The sequence below is a fragment of the Ambystoma mexicanum genome, chromosome 7q (genome assembly GCF_040938575.1).
Source record: "Ambystoma mexicanum isolate Mex_15411 chromosome 7q, UKY_AmexF1_1, whole genome shotgun sequence".
Taxonomy (NCBI): domain Eukaryota; kingdom Metazoa; phylum Chordata; class Amphibia; order Caudata; family Ambystomatidae; genus Ambystoma; species Ambystoma mexicanum.
The window spans coordinates 1162893611-1162914778 of NC_090941.1; the positions used below are offsets into that span (position 1 = coordinate 1162893611).

The window sequence follows — 21168 nt, forward strand, 5'->3', positions numbered from 1 at the left end:
TTCCCAGTACCTTAAGAGGTTTAGGACCCTCAAAAAGCATGATGGTACCCCTTGGGCTACCTGGGTGAGTGAAAGTTTGAAAAACTTAGAGGGATGGATTACACTTAGGGTGAATGAAGAATCCTTATACTTATTCCTTCATAAGTGTTAACTAAGGGTTAACACTTATGCAGGAATGAAGAATCTTGTAATGTTGGAGTCAATTTATGATGCCTGCTCTCCTGAGCTCAGACAGCACTTGGCTGATTCAAAGGAATTAGATTCCAGGAAGTTAGCTAAGGCTGCTGACTTGTGGGTTGCCAACAGGGCTACTCACAAGGATTCAGGGGTCACTCAGAAAAAGGATGAGGGAAAGCAGCCATCAAAAGGGAACCAAGAGATTTCTAATACCTCCCAACCCAAAGAGGGCCCCAAACAACAAAATAACCAGGGTAAGCCCCAGGGTAAACCACAACAGGCTAGTGTACCTTCTGGTCACAAACCAGAAGGAGGTCAGGCCAAGCCACCCTTCCAGAGAGCATTTGGCACATGCTATCTCTGTGGGGCAACTGACCACATCAAAGAAGATCCCAGAAGTAAGGGTAAACCTGCAGGGATCAGCACAGTCTCCTTAGTCTTCACTCCTGAGGAGGAAGTCCAAATGGCTAGTGCTCACTTTGAAGTCTTTGCTGAAGAACCTTTGAGTCTTCAAGCAAGTGTAACAGTAGAGTCCATGGGTCTGGTTAGTGATCAGAATAGGAGTGTGTACAACTCCATACCAGAAAACTCTAAAGTTTATTATATGGACAGTGTTCTTGTCAATGGCCAGGATACTCCTGCCAGGCGAGACTCTGGGGCCAGCAGAACAGTAGTGGTTGAAAGCTTTTTCAGTCCTGAGGATGTTGCGAAGGCACCCAAAGGTCCCACTAAGATGTCTTGAGGCCCTGTCCAAATGGTTCCAATTCTACCAGCCCTCAATCAGTGTAATAACATGACAGTGTTGATTCCTGTCAGTGTTTAGACTGAGGTGCCTGGGAGAGTCCTGTTGGGAATGATCTAAGAACTCTAGGAGTAGTATCCAGTACCCCCATGCCCCCCAGTATGGAGACCCAGAACCAAACCAAATTGGCTAGAGAGGCCACCTTAAGGAACCACTCTAAGCCTGTGAGAACCTCTACTGAGAACCCCACTACAAGCCCTGGTGTTGGTAAATTGACCTCTGACCCAGGCAAATTTCAGGCTAAAATGTTAGGGAAATGGGAGCCCCAACCAAGCTCCATAATTGTTCCCCCAGTCATAGAGTCTGTGACTCCCCCTGCTTCTGAGGAAGAGGTGGATAGACCCACTGGAACCCTAACTAGGCCTAAGAGAACTGGTAATTCTCAGTGCTGGTGGAAAACCAGAAAAGAAAAGTCTAAGGCCAAAAACCTTCAGGCTGTTGGACCTTCCACAGAAGACTCCAACCCAATTCCTAGTCTTAAGGGGGAAACTCCTAAAGTAGGTAAAGGTAGATCTAAGAGGAAGGAGAAGCATGTACCTTGCTTATCTCCATCCCCTCCAACCAAGAGGCCTAAAACCCAACCTTCTCCCAACAGAGATGTGGTGAGGACCTCTCGAGGCCCCTCTAGATCTAAGGGAATCCTTTATAAGGACCCCTTGAAAAAGCCTAACACAGGTTCAGAAGTTGTAACAACTTCTGAGGGACTGGTCAACCAGATGCCCTATAACTTTAAAAAGACTGATGTTCCTCAAAGGGTTTGTAGGTCATATAGCTTACAAAGGAAAACCTTTGATTTAACCATAGGACATAGGTCAATGTGTCACCACCAAAATGCTGATGGTCTCTCTAGGATGTATGTCATCGACTAGAGGTATGAGATTCATCCAGGAGTGGATTAAATCCTCCTGTCCCTTAGTCTTGGGGGGCGAGTGTTAGGGAGAATTCTCTCTTTAGGCTGAATTTCCTAACCTAGTGAGTCCCCCAGCAGCTTTGCTGGATTTCTAGAGTTTGTTTTTTCCTCCTGCCAAGAGTGCAACTCTTTTTCTCCCACTTTTGGACATGATTTATGGTGTTCCTTTGACTGCTAATGTGTTTTATGGGCTATGGGGTCCTTTACTCCATAGGGTCTCATGTGTTTTTACTATGTGTGTTACACAGCACCCTCCGTGCCGTAACACAGGGGTGTCCTAGGTGACCCCCACCATAGACTCCATACCCTGGGACTGACTACTGTCGCCCAGGGCATGTAAAGTCACCATTGGCTTTACTAGACCCAAATTCTTAACAGAAACCAGTACAAACCATCATATTGTGGACGTACTGGTCGGGGCAATTCGATTGCCCTGGGGTCTGTTAGTCGAGGGGGCACGTCTCCGTCCCCCCTGATCGAGTTTTGGCTGGTGGCAGTGGAAACTACTTTTTATATTCGACCGCGAATATTTTCCTATGGGATTTTCCCATTGTTCGAGGCTACCAACTTTAATTATTTATTTCTCATAGCCTCGAACATACCGCCGGTTTATTTAATTAATATGAATTTGCCGGTTGGTATTTTTTGCCAGGACTCTATTCTAAAATGGCATTTGTGTTCTCTTCTGTGACTCCAACCCAAGTCGAGCCCTTTGTTCCACTTTTTGGCGGGCTTCTCCACAGAAGCCTCCAAAAGTGGTGCCACTCTGGGTACCACAAGGGTGTGGGAGGGGGTTTAGGCACCCTGGACTGAGTTACCTTGGTAACTCAAGTCGCACTCTTGTGTGATTGGCCCAAGTGGTGAGCCGGCCGGCTCACCACTTAGCATGTTTGATTGACAGCTAGGCTGAGTGAATGTGGGTATGCTGCATAAAAGCAGGGCTTTGGGGACTGGAACTTCAGAAGTTGCCACAGGACCTGAGAATCCGACGAGGGAGAAGCTGAGCCGACCTACCACGCCGACACCACCGGTGGAGCCCTGCGGAACCGACTCACCACTTCCCGACGACAGAGAAGATCTCCCGGCTGGAGTGGCTTCTTCCCCTGACTGGTGGGCACAACCAGTTTTTCCTTCTTTCTTCGCACCCCAGACCGGTTTGTGGTCGAACTGCCCGTGCCAAGCACCCCGGCGGCCGGATAGCCACTCAGCACTGAACCGCGAATCAACGGACCGCTCCTTGTACCTGAGGAACTCTGCGGCTGGTTTCTTCCCTGGCAGTGCAACAGACTCCTGTCTTCCTCCACGACGAGATCCTCTCTTCCCCCAGACGAAGCACCGTCTTGCATCCGCTGCCAGGAACAACTGCCCCCGCTGGAGTATTCTCATCACTTTAAGGTACCGTGTCCGCCAGGCCTCCCTTTCTAAGATTGCTACAAGGTAATAATAACCCCTTAACCTTCTGGACAGGGCTGGCAGCCTTGACCCTCTAACTGGTCCCTTTCCTTGGTCCAACTCCTTTTTGAACCGTTACAAGACTTTTGTGCACTGCAACCGTGTGACCTTGGACACATTTCGTTTTGATCCTCTTAAAGCGGATCCGGCCTATTGACTCTGAATTCACTTTGTTACTTTGCCTTTCTCTCTTGTTGTGTTCGTGAAAAAGTGTTGTGATCTGTTTCAATTTATTCTCTGCTTTTCTCTCCTTTTTTAAAACGAATTATTAGAGTGCCATCTACGTTAAGCGCTCACCGCTGTCTGAAAATAAGTGGGGCTTTACTTAAGACTTGTCTAATATTCTTTTAAGGGAGTGTATATCTTTTAGTGACCGTGTTTTTGAATTGCTTACTATTAGTGCCTGTGTGTTTTTCTAGATGTGGTTTTAAATAAATAATTATATCTCTTTTACACCAAGCCCTGGTCAGCGTTTACTTGTTCTACTGTGTTCTCTTGACCTATTGTGAATACTCTGTATACTGCCTAACTCTTCTTGAGGGAAGTCTCACTGCTCAGCCACAGCTACCAGGTGAATCTGGGTGGTACAGACTGCTACCAAGTGGGTTTACTGCTTGCTCCTGTAGTCTTAAATCTTCTGCAGTGGTCCCAGAGGGAACTGCCCAGGTTTCTGCCCAACACTTGACACATGGCAGCCAAATCTACTGGCTCTGCCCATGTTATCTTCTTCTTGCAGTAGGTTGAAAGAGCCACTTCCGCCCTCCCCTCCCTCCCACCCCCGCCCCAGCAGCTGGTGTAGTGGTTTCTTCAGAATTCCCCTTCTTCCTCCCCCTCCCATTGTGTTTCTCATTTCTAAAAAATGCTTCTTATCTCCAAATCAGGGGGCGGCGCTGCAGCCTCTGCTGCTGCCCCCCTCGGGTGTCCTCGTAGTGCTCTGCTATAAAGGCCTGGCACTCTGCCCCCTGCATGCACTCGCTCTCTCTGCACCCTGAACGCACTCACTCTCTGCACCCTGCACGCACTGTGCGTTCTGCACCCTGCACGCACTGTGCGTTCTGCACCCTGCACTTGGCTGGTCACACAAGAAAGTCGCTTCCCAGTTCTCAAAAGCTGTGTTTGCCATTTTTTGAAAAGCACGAGCTCTTTTCCAGACAGACTCCTCTGGCATTGACGTCATTGGGCGTTCTCGGCGCTGATTGGACAGAGGGATTGGACATATCCCTGGGCAGTGGCGCCTTCTTCACATCCAGGTCAGTGAGTTAACTGTGTTCCGCTCGTGGCAAAGATCATCAATTATTATTATCTCAGTAACATTATCACTAGTATTGATGTTGTTTTTGGTAGTAGAAGTCAAACAGATTGTTATTATTATTGACTATGTTGCTACTAGCCCTCAGAGTGATCAGAGTGATAATCACACTGTTCATGTGAGTAGGAGAGTGTTGACCAATCATGATGAGAAGATGAATAACCGTCGTCATAGTGAGTTCATGCCTGTGTTACTATTATCCTCATCAACAGGAGTATTAGGACTGATCATGCTGCTGTTAGCTTTACTATCAGCAGGAGTGCCATTGGCTGCAGCCTTCATAGTATTGGCCCTACATAGGATAGCCTTGGGGGCCGCATCTGTACTGGGTGCCCCCTTCTCTGTATCATGTCTGCTCTGGTCTAGACATTTTACCTGGAGCACTGGGGCCAGTGCATGGGCCTCGTCTATGATAGTATGCCAGTACCGTAGGCCTCATCTCTAATATTGTGTCCAATACAGGAGGCCCCATCTATGATAGTATGCCAGTACTGGAATCCCCATCTATAATAGTATAGCAGTACAGGAGTCCCCATCTATGATATTATGCCAGCGCAGGAGCCCCATCTATAACACTGTGTCCAATACAGGAAGCCCCATCTATGATAGTATGCCAGTACAGGAGTCCCCATCTATGATATTATGCCAGTACAGGAAGCCCCATCTATGATAGTATGCTGGTACAGGAGGCCCGATCTATGATAGTATGCCAGTACAGGAGGCCCCATCTATGATAGTATGCCAGTACAGGAGGCCCCATCTATGATAGCATGCCAGTACAGGAGTCCCCATCTATGATATTATGCCAGTACAGGAAGCCCCATCTATGATAGTATGCTGGTACAGGAGGCCCGATCTATGATAGTATGCCAGTACAGGAGGCCCCATCTATGATAGTATGCCAGTACAGGAGGCCCCATCTATGATAGCATGCCAGTACAGGAGTCCCCATCTATGATAGCATGCCAGTACAGGAGCCCCATATATGATAGTATGCCAGTACAGGAGGCCCCATCTATGATAGTATGCCAGTACAGGAGGCCCCATCTATGATAGTATGCCAGTACTGGAATCCCCATCTATGATAGTATGCCAGTACAGGAGTCCCCATCTATGATAGTATAGCTGTACAGGAATCCCCATCTATGATAGTATGCCAATACAGGAAGCCCCATCTAAGATAGTATGCCAGTACAGGAAGCCCCATCTAAGATAGTATAGCAGTACAGGAGGCCCCATCTATGATAGTATGCCAGTACAGGAGGCCCCATCTATGATAGTATGCCAGTACTGGAATCCCCATCTATGATAGTATGCCAGTACAGGAGTCCCCATCTATGATAGTATAGCTGTACAGGAGCCCCATATATGATAGCATGCCAGTACAGGAATCCCCATCTATGATAGTATGCCAGTACAGGAGTCCCCATCTATGATAGTATAGCTGTACAGGAATCCCCATCTATGATAGTATGCCAGTACAGGAGGCCCCATCTATGATAGTATAGCAGTACAGGAGGCCCCATCTATGATAGTATGCCAGTACTGGAATCCCCATCTATGATAGTATGCCAGTACAGGAGTCCCCATCTATGATAGTATAGCTGTACAGGAATCCCCATCTATGATAGTATGCCAATACAGGAAGCCCCATCTAAGATAGTATAGCAGTACAGGAGCCCCATATATGATAGTATGCCAGTACAGGAAGTCCCATCTATGATAGTATGCCATTGCAGGAACCCCATCTATGATAGTATGCCGGTACAGGAGGCCCCATCTATGATAGTATAGCTGTACAGGAGTCCCCATCTATGATAGTATGCCAGTACAGGAGGCCCCATCTATGATAGTATAGCAGTACAGGAGTCCCCATCTATGATATTATGCCAGTACAGGAATCCCCATCTATGATAGTATGCCAGCGCAGGAGCCCCATCTATAACACTGTGTCCAATACAGGAGGCCCGATCTATGATAGTATGCCGGTACAGGAGGCCCGATCTATGATAGTATGCCGGTACAGGAGGCCCGATCTATGATAATATGCCGGTACAGGAGGCCCGATCTATGATAGTATGCCGGTACAGGAGGCCCGATCTATGATAGTATGCCGGTACAGGAGGCCCCATCTATGATAGTATGCCAGTACTGGAATCCCCATCTATGATAGTATGCCAGCGCAGGAGCCCCATCTATAACACTGTGTCCAATACAGGAGGCCCCATCTATGATAGTATGCCGGTACAGGAGGCCCGATCTATGATAGTATGCCAGTACTGGAATCCCCATCTATGATAGTATGCCAGTACAGGAGTCCCCATCTATGATAGTATGCCAGTACAGAAAGCCCTGTCTATGATAGTATGCCAGTACCAGAGGCCTCATCTTTAATATTGTGTCCAGTACAGGAGTCCCGTCTATGATAGGATGCCAGTGCAGGAGCCCCATATATAACACTGTGTCCAATACAGGAAGCCCCATCTATGATAGCATGCCAGTACAGGAGTCCCATCTATGATAGCATGCCAGTACAGGAAGCCCCATATATGATAGCATGCCAGTACAGGAAGTCCCATCTATGATAGTATGCCAGTGCAGGAGCCCCATCTATGATAGTATGCCGGTACAGGAAGCCCTATATATGATAGCATGCCAGTACAGGAGGCCACATCTATGATAGTATGCCAGTACAGGAGGCTCTATCTGTGATAGTATGCCAGTACAAGAGGCCTTCTCTATAATACTGTGCCTAGTACAGGTTGACCCATCTATGATAGTATGCCAGTACAGGAAGCCCTATTTATGATAGTATGCCGGTACAGGAGGCCTTGTCTATAATACTGTGCCTAGTACAGGTTGACTCAGCTATGATAGTATGCCAGAACAGGAGGCCCTATCTATGATAGTATGCCAGTACAGGAGGAAGCCCCATCTATGATAGTATGCCAGTACAAGAGGCCTTGTCTATAATACTGTGCCTAGTACAGGTTGGCCCATCTATGATAGTATGCCAGTACAGGAAGCCCTATCTGTGATAGTATGCCAGTACAGGAGGCCCTATCTATGATAGTATGCCAGTACAGGAGGAAGCCTCATCTATGATAGTATGCCAGTACAAGAGGCCTTGTCTATAATACTGTGCCTAGTACAGGGTGACCCATCTATAACAGGATGCCTCATCTGTAATATTGTGCCCAGTACAGAAGGCCCCTTCTATGATAGTATGCCAGTACAGGAGGCCACGTCTATGATAGTATGCTGGTACAGGAGGCCTTATCTACAATATTGTGTGCAGTACAGGAGGCCCCATATATGCTAGTATGCTGGTACAGTAGTCCCCATCCATGACAGTATGCCAGTACAGAAATCCATGTCTATAATGTATGCCAATGCAAGACTTCTGATAAATAACATTGTGGTCAGTGCAGGAGCCCCATCTATGATGGTATGCCAGTACAGGAGTCCCCATCTATGATAGTATGCCAGTGCAGGAGCCCCATCTATGATAGTATGCAGGTACAGGAGTCCCCATCTATGATAGTATAGCTGTACAGGAGTCCCCATCTATGATAGTATGCCAGTACAGGAGGCCCCATCTATGATAGTATAGCTGTACAGGAGTCCCCATCTATGATATTATGCCAGTACAGGAAGCCCCATCTAAGATAGTATAGCAGTACAGGAGTCCCCATCTATGATATTATGCCAGTACAGGAAGCCCCATCTATGATAGTATGCCAGTGCAGGAACCCCATCTATAACACTGTGTCCAATACAGGAGGCCCCATCTATGATAGTATGCCAGTATAGGAGTCCCCATCTATGATAGTATGCCAGTATAGGAGTCCCCATCTATGATAGTATGCCGGCACAGGAAGCCCCATCTATGATAGTATGCCAGTACAGGAGGCCCCATCTATGATAGTATAGCAGAACAGGAGTCCCCATCTATGATAGTATGCCAGTATAGGAGTCCCCATCTATGATAGTATGCCGGCACAGGAAGCCCCATCTATGATAGTATGCCAGTACAGGAGGCCACATCTATGATAGTATGCCAGTACAGGAGTCCCCATCTATGATATTATGCCAGTACAGGAAGCCCCATCTAAAATAGTATAGCAGTACAGGAGTCCCCATCTATGATAGTATGCCAGTACAGGAATCCCCATCTATGATAGTATGCCAGTACAGGAGGCCCCATCTATGATAGTATGCCAGTACTGGAATCCCCATCTATGATGGTATGCCAGTACAGGAGTTCCCATCTATGATAGTATGCCAGTATAGGAGTTCCCATCTATGATAGTATGCCAGTACAGAAAGCCCTTTCTATGATAGTATGCCAGTACCAGAGGCCTCATCTTTAATATTGTGTCCAGTACAGGAGTCCCTGTCTATGATAGGATGCCGGTACAGGAAGCCCCGTCTATGATAGTATGCCAGTACAGGAGCCCCATATATAACAGTGTCCAATACAGGAAGCCCCATCTATGATAGCATGCCAGTACAGGAGCCCCATCTATGATAGCATGCCAGTACAGGAAGTCCCATCTATGATAGTATGCCAGTACAGGAGCCCCATCTATGATAGCATGCCAGTACAGGAAGTCCCATCTATGATAGCATGCCAGTACAGGAAGTCCCATCTATGATAGTATGCTAGTGCAGGAGCCCCATCTATGATAGTATGCCAGTACAGGAAGTCCCATCTATGATAGTATGCCAGTACAGGAGCCCCATCTATGATAGCATGCCAGTACAGGAAGTCCCATCTATGATAGTATGCCAGTACAGGAGCCCCATCTATGATAGCATGCCAGTACAGGAAGTCCCATCTATGATAGTATGCCAGTACAGGAGCCCCATCTATGATAGCATGCCAGTACAGGAAGTCCCATCTATGATAGCATGCCAGTACAGGAAGTCCCATCTATGATAGTATGCCAGTACAGGAGCCCCATCTATGATAGTATGCCGGTACAGGAAGCCCCATATATGATAGTATGCCAGTACAGGAGGCCCCATCTATGATAGTATAGCAGTACAGGAGTCCCCATCTATAATATTGTGTCCAGTACAGGAGGCCCCATCTATGATAGTATAGCAGTACAGGAGTCCCCATCTATAACACTGTGTCCAATACAGGAGGCCCCATCTATGATAGTATGCCAGTACTGGAAGCCACATCTATGATAGTATGCCAGTACAGGAGGCCCCATCTATGATAGTATAGCAGTACAGGAGTCCCCATCTATGATATTATGCCGGTACAAGAAGACCCGTCTATGATAGTATGCTAGTACAGGAGCCCCATATATAACACTGTGTCCAATACAGGAAGCCCCATCTATGATAGCATGCCAGTACAGGAAGTCCCATCTATGATAGTATGCCAGTACAGGAAGTCCCATCTATGATAGTATGCCAGTACAGGAGTCCCCATCTATGATAGTATGCCATTGCAGGAACCCCATCTATGATAGTATGCCAATACAGGAGGCCACATCTATGATAGTATAGCAGTACAGGAGTCCCCATCTATGATAGTATAGCAGTACAGGAGTCCCCATCTATGATATTATGCCAGTATAGTAGTTCCCATCTATGGTAGTATGCCAGTACAGGAAGCCCCATCTATGATAGTATGCCAGTACAGGAGTTCCCATCTATGATAGTATGCCAGTACAGGAGTCCCCATCTATGGTAGTATGCCAGTACAGGAAGCCCTGTCTATGATAGTATGCCAGTACAGGAGGCTCCACCTATAAAATTGTGTCCAGTACAGGAGTCCCCAACTATGATAGTATGCAGTACAGGAGGCCTCATCTGTAATACTGTGCCTAGTACAGGTTGACTCAGCTATGATAGTATGCCAGTACAGGAGGCTCTATCTGTGATAGTATGCCAGTACAGGAGGAAGCCCCATCTATGATAGTATGCCAGTACAAGAGGCCTTGTCTATAATACTGTGCCTAGTACAGGTTGACTCAGCTATGATAGTATGCCAGTACTGGAATCCCCATCTATGATTGTATGCCAGTACAAGAGGCCTTGTCTATAATACTGTGCCTAGTAAACGGTGACCCATCTATAACAGGATGCCTCATCTGTAATATTGTGCCCAGTACAGAAGGCCCCTTCTATGATAGTATGCCAGTACAGGAGGCCACGTCTATGATAGTATGCTGGTACAGGAGGCCTTATCTACAATATTGTGTGCAGTACAGGAGGCCCCATATATGCTAGCATGCTGGTACAGTAGTCCCCATCCATGACAGTATGCCAGTACAGAAATCCATGTCTATAATGTATGCCAATGCAAGACTTCTGATAAATAACATTGTGGTCAGTGCAGGAGCCCCATCTATGATGGTATGCCAGTACAGGAATCCCCATCTATGATAGTATGCCAGTACAGGAGTCCCCATCTATGATAGTATAGCTGTACAGGAGTCCCCATCTATGATAGTATGCCAGTACAGGAGGCCCCATCTATGATAGTATAGCTGTACAGGAGTCCCCATCTATGATAGTATGCCAGTACAGGAGGCCCCATCTATGATAGTATAGCTGTACAGGAATCCCCATCTATGATAGCATGCCAGTACAGGAATCCCCATCTATGATAGTATGCCAGTACAGGAGTCCCCATCTATGATAGTATAGCTGTACAGGAGTCCCCATCTATGATAGTATGCCAGTACAGGAGGCCCCATCTATGATAGTATAGCTGTACAGGAGTCCCCATCTATGATAGTATGCCAGTACAGGAGGCCACATTGGAGTATTGCCTAGAATTCTGAAAACGCTGTCGGAAGTACTGACCCTATGGTACTGTGCCCCGTGCTGGAGGCCTCATTTGGATTTTGTGTCATTTTTTACCACATTTACAGAAGATTTCCAATTGAGGGACTTCAACTGCACTATTGTGCCCGATCCGGAACCCTCTTCTTCTGAACTGTCCACTTTTGGAGGTCTCATCTAGCGTACATGTTTGGGTGCCCCTCTTGGATATTTTGACTAATTTTTGAGGCCTCATCTAGGGTATTGGGTGCTTTCTGAGTGCTCCGCTAGGATATTGTGACTCATTTTGGATACCTCATCTGGGGTATTGGGTCCATTTCTGGGTGCTCCTCTAGGATATTGTGACTAATTTTGGAGGCCTCATCTGGGGTATTGCATCCGTGTCTAGGTGCTCCTCTACGACACTGTGACTCATTTTGGAGGCATCATCTAGGCTATTGCGTCCATTTCTGGGTGCTCCTCTAGGATATTGTGACTTATTTTGGAGGCCTCATCTAGGGTATTGGGTGCTTTCTGAGTGCTCCGCTAGGATATTGTGACTCATTTTGGATACCTCATCTCGGGTATTGGGTCCATTTCTGGGTGCTCCTCTAGGATATTGTGACTTATTTTGGAGGCCTCATCTAGGGTATTGCATCCATGTCTAGGTGCTCCTCTACGACACTGTGACTCATTTTGGAGGCCTCATCTAGGCTATTGCGTCCATTTCTGGGTGCTCCTCTAGGATATTGTGACTTATTTTGGAGGCCTCATCTAGGGTATTGCATCCATGTCTAGGTGCTCCTCTACGACACTGTGACTCATTTTGGAGGCCTCATCTAGGCTATTGCGTCCATTTCTGGGTGCTCCTCTAGGATATTGTGACTTATTTTGAAGGCCTCATCTAGGTTATTGCGTCCATGTCTGGGTGGTTCTCTAGGATATTGTGACTTGTTTTGGAGGCGTCTTCTATGGTATTATGTCCATTTCTGGGTGCTCCTCTAGGATATTTTGACTCATTATGGAGGTCTCATCTAGGGTACTGCGTTCGTTTCTGCGTACTCTGCTAGGATATTGTGACTCATTTTGGAGGCCTCATCTATGGTACTACTCCATTTCTGGGTGCTCCTCTAGGATCTTGTCACTCATTTAGGAGGCCTCATCTGGGGTATAGTGTCCATTTCTGTGTGCTCTTCCAGGATACTGTGACTTATATTGGAGGCCTCATCTGGGGTATTGCGTTCCTGTCTGGGTGCTCCTCTACGATATTGTGACTAATTTTGGAGCCCTCATCTAGGGTATTGCATCCATTTCTGGGTGCTCCTCTAGGATATTGTGACTCATTTTGTAGGCCTCATCTAGGGTATTGCGTCAATTTCTGGGTGCTCCTCTAGGATATTGCGACTAATTTTGAAGGCCTCATCTGGGGTATTGCATCAATTTCTGTGTGCTCCTCTAGGATATTGTGACTCATTTTGGAGGCCTCATCTGGGGTATTGCGTCCATTTCTGCATGCTCCTCTAGGATATTGTGACTCATTTTGGAGACCTCATCTAGGGTAGTGTGTCCATTTATGCATGATATTGTGACTCATTTTGGAGGCCTCATCTGGGTTATTGCATCCATTTCTGGGTGCTCTTCTAGGATATTGTGACTCATTTTGGAGGCCTCATCTAGGGTATTGCGTCAATTTCTGGGTGCTCCTCTAGGATATTGCGACTAATTTTGAAGGCCTCATCTGGGGTATTGCATCAATTTCTGTGTGCTCCTCTAGGATATTGTGACTCATTTTGGAGGCCTCATCTGGGGTATTGCGTCCATTTCTGCATGCTCCTCTAGGATATTGTGACTCATTTTGGAGACCTCATCTAGGGTAGTGTGTCCATTTATGCATGATATTGTGACTCATTTTGGAGGCCTCATCTGGGTTATTGCATCCATTTCTGGGTGCTCTTCTAGGATATTGTGCCTCATTTTGGAGACCTCATCTAGGGAGGGTATTGCGTCCATTTCTGGGTGCTCCTCTAGGATATTGTGACTCATTGTGGAGGCCTCATCTAGGGAGGGTACTGTGTCCATTTCTGGGTGCTCCTCTAGGATATTGTGACTCATTTTGGAGGCCTCATCTAGGGTATTGCATCTATTTCTGCGTGCTCGTCTACGATATTGTGACTCATTTTGGAGACCTCATGTAGGGTATTGTGTCCATTAATGTGTGATATTGTGACTCATTTTGGAGGCCTCATCTTGGGTATTGCATCCATTTCTGGGTGCTCTTCTAGGATATTGTGACACATTTTAGAGGTCTTATCTAGGGAGGGTGCTGCGTCCATTTCTGGTGCTCCTCTAGGATCTCGTGACTTATTTTGGAGGCCTTATCTGGGGTATTGCATCCATTTATGGGTGCTCCTCTAGGATATTGTGACTCATTTTGGAGGCTTCATCTAGGGTATTGCGTCCATGTCTGGGCGCTCCTCTAGGATATTGTGACTCATTTTGGAGGCCTCATCTGGGGTATTGCATCCAGTTCTGGGTGCTCCTCTAGGATATTGTGTACAATGCAAGAGGTTGCCAGGAGTATGGAGGCAAGTTGCCAAACTGACTTGAAGACAGCCACTAGTCTAGTAGTGGCACATAATGTATCTCCTTTAGGAAACATAGGGCTCAGTCCGTGACTTGGCCATCTTGGATGGTTCTACTCCCCCTTCTTGTAATGAAACATTATATTGTTCAAAACTGCCTATTTCTAGATGCTCCATGAATAATTCAATGTGCCACTTATTGAGGAGAGATTTGCGTACGAGAAAGAACTCAATGCCAGAGATCATGGATCCACACTTAAAAGGATTGGTCGAGGACCAAAGAAATGTTGTCATCGTGAATGTTAAAAAAACCCGAAAGGCCAGAGCCGAGAGATGCTCTTCAGAACAAAGTCCTGGCCTGGTTACGGTCTAAAGCTTGAGAGAGTTGCATTAGCACTCCGGATTTTAGACTTTTGCACAGGATCCAAATCAAGGAATGGTCCTCGTTGAATGATCTAGACTGTTTTGTCACTGGTTGTGGCCATAGAAATCTCCCTTTGTTTCTGAGCCACTGCCACAAATTGGGAAAGTTGGCATCCACCACAAGTGTAAGAATTCTAACTGATTGAATTGTTTAGTTTTTCTGATATTCTTATTAATGTTTTTGTCTTTCGTTTGTCGCATTTGTCGTAGCACTCCGACGCCTATTTTCTAAGCACAGACTGCAGATTATTTTCTCTTTCCTGCTCTTTTACTGCTTGTTGTTTGTCTCTTTTTGTTTCATGTGAGTTTGTTCTTGTTTCAGCGCTTCTATGCCTGAGGGCCATGTTCCAGCGCTTTAGAAATAAATCAAATAAATACATAAATAAATAAATAAATGGTATGGATGATGAAGAATGTGAGAGTCCATTCGCCAAGAGTCAAGTAAACCACAAAGAAGTTAGTATGATGGACGATTCCGGTGCCAAGATATCACTGATGTCAAATGAAATGTATGAGATCTTATGCCTCCTGACATAAGACAAGATCCATACAATTGAGATAGGATTGAGCTGTTAGGTTACTTTGTTGCAAAGCTTCAATTCAAAGGTAGAGAGGGAGGAGGGAAAATCTATGTCACGAAAAGAGGAGCGACGCTATTAGGTTGGAGAGAATACAAGAGATTGGGGAGAAGGCTTGATCGCAACGCTGAGGAACACGCTTTGCATATTGGTAGTGGAGAAGATTTCAAAGAGGTGCTTGCTGATAAAACTGGATGCGTGAAAAGTATGAAGCACAAAATAGTTCTTAGAAAGAGAAGTGTGCCGATGGCGGAAAAATTGCGGCCAGTGCCTCTGGTGTAAAGGGAAGGTGTCAAACGTGAGCTTGTCAAACTGAGGAAGTCTGGGGTGATCGAAACTGCGACCAGTCTTGAATTAGTTTTGCCTGTGGTGCTGGTGAAGAAACCCAGTGGTGAGTTGAGAGTGTGCATCGACCTGAGAGAGCTTAATAAATGTGTAGTGGCGGAGAGGCACCCCCTTCAAAATATGTCAGAAATGCTTGCAGTGATAGGGAAGGCTAAGATTTTCTCTAAGCTCGATATGACTTCCACTTAATCATCAGAAAGAACAATCTAGAAAGTTGAATCCGTTCTTTACGCTTGAAGGAAGATTTCCATACTGCAGAATGAATTTTGGTTTGGTATCAGCTTCCTCGGTTTTTCAAAAGGTGATGGATAAGTTTTTCAAAGGAGTGAGTGGTCTACACTGCTTCCAGGACGATATTTCGGTATGTGGGGAAACAATTGAGCAACATGAAGAAGTGCTTCAGAATGTTTGAGTATTCTGGGAAAGAGAGGTATCACTTTAAGAAAAGAAAAGTGTGTATTCAGGAGAAATTCTGTAGAATATCTCAGACATGAGATTTCTGTGTTAGCCTCAATCCAAAGGCAGACATTGTGGATGCCATTAAAAGACTGACGTCTCCAAAAGATAAGGGAGAATGAGATCTTTTCTGGGGATGATCAAGTTCTATCAGATGTCTGTGCCGAATTTTGCTGACAAGGTAGTAAGGATGAGGTATTTGCTAAAAAAGGGAGTTCAGTTTGTTTGTTATAAACCTTGCAAGGAAGAGTTCAAAGCACTCAAAGAGGAAATGGATATGATGAAGGCACTGGGCCAGTATGACAATCTCAGGAAATGCATCCTCACTGTAGGAAAAGGGATAGGTGCCATGTCGTCACATAGATACGGTGAGAAGGAGGAGGAAATCATTACGTATGCATCAAGGGTACAAAGGGCTGCTGAGAACTATTCAGTACTAGAAAAGGAAGCGTTGGCATATCATTGGGCTGTGGAAAAATGTAACATTTTGCATGGGGTGCTGAATTAATTATCCTCACTGACTATACACCCTTAAGGGTCATATTTTTAATCTATGGTTCTAGACAAGGTTTCGAGGAGAGTTGCAACTTGGGTGTTTAGGTTACAGGGCCAAAATGTACTATGTAAGTTATTCCTGGCAGAGAAAATGTTCTAGCAGATCATTTGTTGAGGTTAGAGGGAAAAGAAAAGAGGAAGGAGGCGAGCCTGAGATGACAGGTATGGTTTTTGTCACATGTGAGGGGATGATAAAAAGAGAAGAATGGATAGAGGCCATGAGAAGAGAAGAAGTACTGTGTACAGGGATGGGGTTTGTGAGAAATGGTGGGCCAGAAAAGTAAATGCTTATTGCTGAGGAAAGGATGTTTTTGCGAAGTTCGGGAAGAACCGTCTGTGAAAGGTGATGTGTTGTACAGATGGGACCAGGTGGTGGTGCCTGCATCGGAGCGAAACAAACTAATTGAGATTCCCCACAAAGAACACATAGGGGTGTCAAAAATCAAGGCTGTACTGAGGTCAGAATATGGATGGCCTGGGTTTAAAAGGGAAGCAGAGAAGTGTCTAAGTGAGTGCATTGAGTGCAAGAAGTCCGGCAAGGGTATGGTGGCTCACATCCAGCTTGTGATTAAGGTGGGTACATCAGATGGTGTGTGGTGGGCCTTAGCATTGGATATTTTAGGTCTAGTGAATTTAGTGGTGGTCAAGGAAATGTCATGGTGGTGTTGGTGAATCTTTTGTCGCGGTGGACAGACTTTAAATTGTACGTGAGCCCGCTGGTGTAGTTATGGTCATGTTTTTGCAAAACATGCTTGAGAGGGAGGGTTTTCCAAGGAGTATTTTGACAGACAATGGTAGGCAGTCTGTGGGAGGGGCCTTTGACGAATATCTGAAGCGTTGTGGGATAAAACATAAAAGGACTGCTGCCTATCATCCAGAGAGTAATGGGGTGGTGGAAAGGGTGAACCGATGTGTGATGGAAGCCATAAGAGTGGCAGGTATATCCGGCCAAGACAGGAAGATTGCAGTGAGGAAACGGCTATATGCTCTCAAGATGTCTCTGCATGCCACCATGGGGAAAAGTTCTTTTGAGTTGATGAGAGGGAGGAAAGGAAATACCAAAGTGTGTGGTGGAGAATCTGGTGAGAAGGGTGGATCAAAGAAAAAACGTGTGGGTAAGGGAGGAGAATGAAAGAAGGTTGTGCTGTGTCGAGGAGGTCCACGTGGGTGACTGGATTCAAATTAAAAAAGGGGTTGTGAGCAGAAAGGGGGCTTGCCTATATTCAGATCACGTACAAGTGAGTGCAGTTTGAGGGGGCAGTGAGAGGGAGAGGTGACAAGTGTGGAAATTGGGAAGATTGGCCACTATGAGAAAGAAGGTGTGAAAGGAAGGTTGTGTGTGATTGAGGAGAGGAGGTGTGTTGTGCACAGCTCCTTGGTTATGTGGAGTGTTTGAAGTGTTGGAGGAAAGGAGTTCTGGTGAAGCCAGTTGTCTTTGGCTGAAGGAGCTGCCGGGATGAGAGAAGCTGGGGGTCGCTGCAGCGGAACTTGTCTGTGAATAAGGCATTAAGGAGACAGCTATCGGTGTGATCTCACCCGGGTGTCGCATTACTTCCAGGTTATTCCCCACCCTGATTGCACATTACTTCCAGGTTATTCTTTGTTAACTACCATTAGAAGCCATGGCCCTGGGATCACATCTTGTAATGGAGTATCCTAGGGTTGGAATGTAGGACCTCACCCTGTCCTCTGGCTCGCCACTACTGACAGCAGCGCAGTTGTGAGCATGATGTTAGGTTTCACATGCGCCACGCTGGCTGCAGCCCGATTACTGCTTGGTTGTAGGTTGATTAGCAGAAGGGTAGGATGCCAGGACTCTACTTGACTATTTTATTGCTAATATTGGGATCTGTATATTACTTGCCTATACGTATCAATATTTATTTTCTCTCCAAGACAAAAACTATGCAAGAGATTGAGAGCATTCTTAATGTATTTCTACGTATTAGTATGAAAGACACAATGTTGCAAGTGTACAGTTGGATTGTTGATAAAACTGTGTAGGGATGACATTGATCACATCTAATGTTCATGATACAGACCAGGTTTAAAAGAACTGTTCCCTAGACAGTATTGATGTAGACCTACAACAATACTGCTGTCCAATGGTAATCCTGTCCGGTGCTCAGGGGCAGTGGGTTCTCTTAACCTAAACACATAGACCCACCTCTGCCTCTCCAGAGTCTTGCATCGGGTACAGCACTATGCTTCGCCGCAGAACTGGCCACAGCCCCGGGTGAGCATTTAGTCCACTTTGGGCTGGAGGTTAAGCTCTGGCATACACGGGATGGTACAATCATGGCAATGCCATGCACTCTGTGCCATGGCAGAGGTGGCCATGCAGCCTTCAGCTATAAAGTGTGGTGTGCTGCTCTGTGCATGATGTGCACAACAGCAGTGTCTACAGATGACTCAAGTAATACAGTGTGGTGTGTTGCGTCATGCAACCCATGTCACATCAACAGTGGCCATGGAGAGGTCAGGAGTAAAATGTGGTGTGTTGTGTCATGCAACCTGTGTCACATCAACTGTGGCCATGGAGTGGTAGGAGTCAAATGTGGTGTGCTGTGTCATGCAATCTGTGTCACATGAACAGTGGTCAGGAGTCAAATGTGATGTGCTGTGTCATGCAACCTGTGTCACATCAACAGTGCCCATTGTGTCAAATGTGGTGTGCTGTGTCATGCAATCTGTGTCACATCAACAATGGCCACAATGTGGTGTGCTTTGTCATGCAACCTGTGTCACATCAACAATGGCCATGGAGTGGTGGTCAGGAGTCAAATGTGGTGTTCAGTGTCATGCAACCTTTGTCACTGTATACTGTATACAATTTATGTTACCAACAACCTGTAATATGCAACCTGTAACCAAGTTCTAAGCATTCTTGTTATTCAGCTACCCAAGGGTTTTCGGGCGCCCTATAAATAAACAAATAAACAAACAAACAAACAAACAAACATCAACAGTGGCATGGAGAGGTCAGGAGTAAAATGTGGTGTGCTCTGTCATGCAACCTGTGTCACATCAACAGTGGCCATGGAGTGGTCAGGAGTAAAATGTGGTGTGTTGTGTCATGCAACCTGTGTCACATCAACTGTGGCCATGGAGTGGTAGGAGTCAATGTGGTGTGCTGTGTCATGCAACCTGTGTCACATCAACAATGGCCATGGAGTGGTGGTCAGGAGTCAAAAGTGGTGTGCTGTGTCATGCAACCTGTGTCACATGAACAGTGGTCAGGAGTCAAATGTGGTGTGCTGTGTCATGCAACCTGTGTCACATCAACAGTGACCATTGTGTCAAATGTGGTGTGCTGTGTCATGCAATCTGTGTCACATCAACAATGGCCACAATGTGGCGTGTTGTGTCATGCAACCTGTGTCACATCAGCAGTGGCCATGGAGTGGTGGCAGGAGTCACATGTGGTGTGTTGTGTCATGCATCCTGTGTCACATCAGCAGTGGCCATGGAGTGGTCAGGAGTCAAATGTGGTGTGCAGTGTCATGCAACCTGTGTCACATCAACAATGGCCATGGAGTGGTCAGGAGTCAAATGTGGTGTGCAGTGTCATGCAACCTGTGTCACATCAACAATGGCCATGGAGTGGTAGGAGTCAAATGTGGTGTGCTCTGTCATGCAACCTGTGTCACACCAACAGTGACCATGGAGTGGTCAGGAGTCAAATGTGATGTGCTGTGTCATGCAACCTGTGTCACATCAACAGTGGCCATGGAGTGGTGGTCAGGAGTCAACTGTGGTGTGCTGTGTCATGCAACCTGTGAAACATCAACAATGGTCAGGAGTCAAATGTGGTGTGCTGTGTCATGCAACCTGTGTCACATCAACAGTGGCCATGGAGTGGTCAGGAGTCAAATTTGGTGTGCTGTGTCATGCATCCTGTGTCACACCAACAGTGGCCATGGAGTGGTCAGGAGTCAAATGTGATGTGCTGTGTCATGCAACCTGTGTCACATCAACAATGGCCATGGAGTGGTAGGAGTCAAATGTGGTGTGCTCTGTCATGCAACCTGTGTCACACCAACAGTGACCATGGAGTGGTCAGGAGTCAAATGTGATGTGCTGTGTCATGCAACCTGTGTCACACCAACAGTGGCCATGGAGTGGTCAGGAGTCAAATATGGTGTGTTGTGTCATGCATCCTGTGTCACACCAACAGTGGCCATGGAGTGGTGGCCAGGTGACAAATGTGGTGTGCAGTGTCATGCATCCTGTGTCACACCAACAGTGGTCATGGATTGGTGGCCAGGAGTCAAATGTGGTGTGCAGTGTCATGCATCCTGTGTCACACCAACAGTGGTCATGGAGTGGTGGTCAGGGGTCAAATGTGGTGTGCTGTGTCTTTAATTCTGGGACATAGCACTAAGCACTCCCGGAGTGAAGCGACGTGTGCCATGGCATGCATTCTTTGTCACCGCACAGCGGATACAGGCATGCAGGAGTAAAGTGTTGTGTGCCAGGCACTCGCTGCCGCGGCTGCGGTGGCCACAGAGCAGGAGCTGCAGTCTAGTCCAGGACTGAGGTTTGGTGTGCCGGAGTGCTACAGGTGTGATGGTGCGGTACACATGAGTGCTTCGCTGGGCACGATGAGTGATGAGTGAAAGTCTGCAGAATGCCTGGGATGGCGTGCCGCAGGGCCCGGGGGCGGCGGGGGCGAGGAATGCACGCACCTGGGGCCTGGGCGTGTGTGGCCCCTGCACCTCTGCCAGCCTGAGCATGCGGCAGCCCGCATGAGGACATATGTCAAAGCAGCAGCGTGCACTTATCGGAGG

At 46.7% G+C, this 21168-nt stretch overlaps 1 protein-coding gene across 1 annotated transcript in view; it reads left to right on the forward strand.

Annotated features, from left to right (window-relative positions):
* The first annotated feature begins 4279 nt into the window (after positions 1-4279).
* LOC138528721 (TRPM8 channel-associated factor homolog) overlaps positions 4280-21168 on the forward strand; it is a 280446-nt gene continuing 263557 nt past the window's right edge. Inside the window, exon 1 of the mRNA XM_069640581.1 lies at positions 4280-4591. The gene's annotated coding sequence lies outside the window, so the exon portion shown is untranslated. The remainder of the gene's footprint in view (positions 4592-21168) is intronic.